Here is a 6,000-nt window from a genome sequence, read left to right as displayed (position 1 = left end):
CCTAATAGGAGATCTAATATTGCATCCTCCCGAGTTGGTACATCTATATATTGATTTAGAAAACTTTCCTGAACACATTTCACAAACTCTAACCTATCTAGTGTCACACGGGGACAGGAGGCTGGACCCAAGTGCAGGACGCAGGCACTGAACTACTAGGGGCAGAACAGGAATAACTAAAGGATAGAACCAGATGGAGAGACCAGGGCATGCGAAAGAGACGGGGCATGCTAGGTAATCCTGGGGTTCAGAGAGAGTTCGTGGCGGGCTGGGTCTTGGAGTCCGTGGCTTGGCTGGGTCTTGGAGTCTGTGGCTTGGCAGGGTCTTGGAGTCTGTGGCTTGGCAGGGTCTTGAAGTCCGTGGCTAGGCAGGGCCTTGGAGTCCGTGGCTAGGCAGGAGAGCTCCCTGGGCAGCTGCATAACTCCTGGGCAGGGCCGCCTCCCAGGCAGGAACAAGGATGAACACCTGGGCAGGTGTGGGCACAACCCATAGGGAGCAAGGGGTAGGAAAGGGCCTTCTATTGCATTAATCTCCTCTCTAAACAGCAATGCTACCCCACCTCCTTTTCTTTCCTGTCTATCCCTCCTGAATATTGAATATCCCTGGATGTTGAACTCCCATCCTTGGTCACCCTGGAGCCATGTCTCTGTGATAACTATATCATATTCATTAATAACTATCTGCACATTCAATTCATCCACCTTGTTACAAATGCTCCTTGCATTGACACACAAAGCCTTCAGGCTTGTTTTTACAACACTCTTAGCCCTTATACAATTATGTTGAAAAGTGGCCCTTTTTGCTTTTTGCTCTGGATTTGCCTGCCTGTCACTATTACTTTTCACCTTACTACTTTTTGCTTCTACCCTCATTTTACACCCCTCTGTCTCTCTGCACTTGTTCCCATCCCCCTGCCACATTAGATTAAAGCCTCCTGAACAGCAGTAGCAAATGCTCCCCCTAGGACATTGGTTACAGTCCAGCCCAGGTGCAGACCGTCCTGTTTGTACCGGTCCCATCTCCCCCAGAACTGGTTCCAATGCCCCAGAAATTTGAATCCCTCCCCCATGCACCATTTTTGAAGCCACATATTCATCTGAAATATCCTCCTATTTCTACTCTGACTAGCACATGGCACTGGTAGTAATCCAGAGGTTATTACCTTTGTGGTCCTACTTTTTAGTTTATCTCCTAACTCTCTAAATTCACCTTGTAGGACCTCATCCCGTTTTTTACCTATATCATTGGTACCTATGTGCACCACGACCACTGGCTGTTCACCCTCCCACTCCAGAATGTCCTGCAGCCGCTCAGAGACATCTTTGACCTTTGCACCAGGGAGGCAACATACCATCCTGGAGTCTCGTTTGCGACTGCAGAAATGCCTATCTATTCCCCTGTCACTATAGCTCTCCCACTCCTTTTCCTTCCCTCCTGTGCCGCAGAGCCACCCATGGTGCCATGAACTCAGCTGCTGCTGCCTTCCCCTGATGAGACATCTCCCCCAACAGTATCCAAAACAATATATCTGTTTAAGAGGGAGATGACCTCAGGGGACTCCTGCACTACCTGCCTACTGCTACGCTGTCTAGTGGCCACCCTTTCCCTTTCTGCCTGTGTAGCCTTTACCTGCAGTGTGGCCAACTCACTGAACGTGCTATTCATGACTTTCTCAGCATCGCGGATGCTCCAGTATGAATCCAGTCGCAGCTCCAGACGCTCAATGCGGTCTGCCAGAAGCTGTAGCCGGACACACTTCCTGCACACATAGTCGTCAGGGACACGGGAAGTATCCCTGATTTCCCACATGCTGCAGGATGAACAAACCATGGGGCCGATCTCAGCTGCCATGACCTACCCAATACTTGCCTCAACTTTTGAAACTTTCTCATTTTAAAGGAACTTACCCAGCCTTACCCCACTTGGAGTGAAGCTCGTCCTCAGCCTCTGCTCATCAAAGCCTCTCGAGACAAAGCCTTCCTACTCTGTCTCCTACTACTCTGTCTCCCGCTACAACTTCGCCCGCTCCACCTAACTGTTCTCTTTAAATATTCCCGCTGCCTCACGTTCCGACTTACACGTGCTTGCGCAGTCGTGCCCCTGTTAAACTGCCGGAGTGCAAATTTAGTTGACAATTGGTCAAACGAAGCAAAAGATCCTGAGATAAACAGGTCCCAAAAACACTTAATACCTAGCTCATCCCAATCCTTAAAGACTTTGTCAGTCATGGAAGGGATAAAAAAATAATTAAGGAGAATGGGAGATGATAATGAAAAATTCGCTAAACCAAAAAATGTCCTAAATTGAGACCAAATCCTTAAAGTTTGCTTAACAATTATGTTATCTATTATTTTATTTGCTGAAAAAGAAGAGTATGATCCAAGAAGAGAGACAATAGATGAATTTTTTACAGAATTAACTTCTAAGGAGACCCATGATGGACAATCTTTACGATAAATATAATAGGACCAGAATGTAATATTCCTTATATTGGCAGCCCAATAGTAAAACCTAAAATTGGGTAGGGCTAATCCACCCATCTCTTTATTTCTTTGTAGGTAAACTTTACTTAAACAAGCTTGTTTATTATTCCAAATATAAGATGTTAAAATTGAATCTAAAGAATCAAAGTAGGTCTTAGGAATAAAATTAGGTAAGGCCTGAAAAAGATATAAAAATTTAGGAAGAATCTTCATTTTAATCGAATTAATTCAGCCAATTAGGGATAAAGAAAGAGGAGACCATTTAGAAAGCGTCTTTTTCACATAATTCTATAAGGGGTTTAAGTTTTCTTTAAATAAATTCTTGAAGTTTTTAGTTTAAACCTAGATATGTAAATTGACTTGTAACAACTTGGAACGGAAATTTGGCATTTGATGACATTAGGTCATTTAAAGGAAATAGCTTACTTTTATGTAAGTTCAGCTTATATCCTGAAAAAGAACTAAACTGGGAAATTAAAGAAAGAACCAAAGGTAAAGAAGTTTCAGTGTTAGAGATAAAAAGTAAAATATCATCAGCGTATAACAAAATTTTAAGAGTCATACCTTCCCTTAGTATACCAGAAATGTCCTTAGATTCTCGAAATACTCTTGCTAAGGGTTCTATAGCTAAAGCAAAAAGTAAAGGACTAAGAGGGCAACCTTGTCTTGTTCCCCGCTGTAATTTAAAGGGCTTAGAAATTTGAGAATTAGTAATAACCTGAGCGGTAGGAGACAAGTAGATTAATTTAACCCAACGAATAAAATTAGGCCCAAAATTAAATTTTTCTAAGGTCTTAAAAAGATAATTCCACTCAATCCTATCAAAGGCTTTTTCTGCATCTAAGGATAATATACACTCTGATATTTTTTTGGATGGTGAATATATCACATTCAATAACCGATGTATATTAAAATGTGAGTAACGATTTTTAATAAATCCTGTCTGGTCATGTGATATAATAGATGGTAAAATATTTTCAAGTCTTCGAGCTAAGATTTTGGATAAAATTTTTGCATCAATATTTAATAAAGAAATCGGTCTGTATGAAGAACATTTCATCTGGATTTTTTTTTGAGAATAAGAGAAATAAAAGCTTCATAAAAAGATTGAGGAAGTTTACCTGATTTAAAGGACTCTGATAAAAACAGAGGATAAATAAGGTGTAAGTAACATAGTGAAAGTTTTATAAAACTTCCCAGGAAAGCCATCAGGTCCTGGGGGTCTTACCAGAATGTAAAGCTCGTATAGCCTCAGCCACTTCTTCATTGGAAATAGACTGATCTAACTGTGTTAGGCTATCAGCAGACAATGTAGCAATGTTGATATTACTGAAAAAAGCATTCATATAGGTATCATCTGAAGAAGAGTCAGGCTGATACAACTTAAGGTAAAAGTCTTTAAATATGTTGTTAATTTCAGAATGGTCGGATATCTTAGTACCATTATCTTTAAAAATTTCTGTGATTTGATGATTAACTGTAAAAGATTTTAAGCGATTGGCAAATAAACTACCTGTTCTATCCCCATGAATGCAAAATTGAGTTTTATCTCTCAACAGCTGTCATTCAATTGGGTAAGTCAGCAGAAGATTATACTTGGATTGGATTTCAATACGCTTATTATATATACTTGGATCTGGAAATCCAAATCTGGGAATTGAGTACAAGAGCAAGGAAATCCTCTTGCATTTGTACAGAGCCCTGGTGAGACCACACCTGGAGTATTGTGTACAGTTTTGGTCTCCAGGGTTAAGGAAGGACATCCTGGCTGTAGAGGAAGTGCAGCGTAGATTCACGAGGTTAATTCCTGGGATGTCTGGACTGTCTTACGCAGAGAGGTTAGAGAGACTGGGTTTGTACACGCTGGAATTAAGGAGATTGAGAGGGGATCTGATTGCAACATATAAGATTATTAAGGGATTGGACAAGATAGTGGCAAGAAATATGTTCCAGATGCTGGGAGAGTCCAGTACCAGAGGGCATGGTTTGAGAATAAGGGGTAGGTCATTTAGGACAGAGTTAAGGAAAAACTTCTTCTCCCAGAGAGTTGTGGGGGTCTGGAATGCACTGCCTCAGAAGGTAGTGGAGGCCAATTCTCTGGATGCTTTCAAGAAGGAGCTAGATAGGTATCTTATGGATAGGGGAATCAAGGGATATGGGGACAAGGCAGGAACCGGGTATTGATAGTAATTGATCAGCAATGATCTCAAAATGGCGGTGCAGGCTTGAAGGGTCGAATGGTCTACTTCAGCACCTATTGTCTATTGTCTATTGAAATAGGGCATACTTTCGATCAAGATCTTTTAATATCGCTGCTAGCTCAGGCCTTTTTTTGTCAGCTTTTTTCTTTATATAGGTAGAGTAAGAGATAATTTCTCCATGAATATATGCTTTAAAAGTATCCCAGACTATAGTACCAGCAGTATCTCCTTTAAAATTTTCTTTAAAGAAAAAAATAATATGGTTTTCCAAAAACTTTAGAAAATTTTTATCAGATAACAATGATAAGTTAAAATGACAACTTCTATTTGGTACAGAGTAAACAGGTAATCTTAAAGCCAGAAGCACAGGTGCATGATCAGACAAAGCAATCTCCTTATAATCACAGGATCATACCAGTGGAAGCAAGTTTCTATCTATAAAAAAGTAGTCAATCCGAGAGTACATATGATGAACCTGAGAGAAATATGAATATTCCTTTTCTTGGGGGTGTAAAAAATGCCACACGTCGAGAATACCACATTGAAATAGAAAAGATTTAAAAAGTAGGACTGATTTATTAGTGACAGGGGTTTTACTTGAAGAGCGATCTAATATAGGGTCCAGCCAAGAATTAAAATCTCCACCCATCACTGAGGAATACCGATTCAAATCAGGCAAAAAAGAGAAAAGACGTTCAAAGAACAAGGAGTCATCTGTATTTGGAGCGTATACATTCGCAAATACAATTAGTTTATTCTCAAGACTACCCGAAACAATAACAAAGCGCCCATTTGTATCAGAAATTACATTATATTGAATAAAGGATACATTCTGATCAAACAGGATAGAGACGCCTCTCGATCTAGGTTGAGAGGGTGAATGGAAATGTATACCCTTCCATCCTTTAAAAGAACGTGAAATATCATCTTTACGAATATAGGTTTCTTGGAGAAAGATTATACGAGTTTTAAGTTTCTGGATATAAGAGAAAATCTTATTTCATTTAACAGGGTTATTTAGATCTTTCACATTAAAACTGAGTATATTAATAAAAGAATCCATCAAGTATCCTTTAGTAATGTATAAAAGGTAATCACAGACATGTAGATAGTGAATAAGTAAAACAGTAAAAACATCCAATCAGCTTTCTGGAAGAACCCATTTCCCCCCTCCCTTCTCCCAAAGAGAGAAATCAGTCAAGGGAGGCTGAAGACTAATTCTAACGTTCCAAACCCAAAACTCCGGTGGCTCCAAAAAATATATATGTATAGCTGTGCTGAATAAACGATTGTAAATATATATATACAAAAACAAA

This window comes from Hemitrygon akajei, chromosome 15, assembly GCF_048418815.1.
Source record: "Hemitrygon akajei chromosome 15, sHemAka1.3, whole genome shotgun sequence".
Taxonomy (NCBI): Eukaryota; Metazoa; Chordata; class Chondrichthyes; order Myliobatiformes; family Dasyatidae; genus Hemitrygon; species Hemitrygon akajei.
This window is presented reverse-complemented; position numbering follows the sequence as displayed.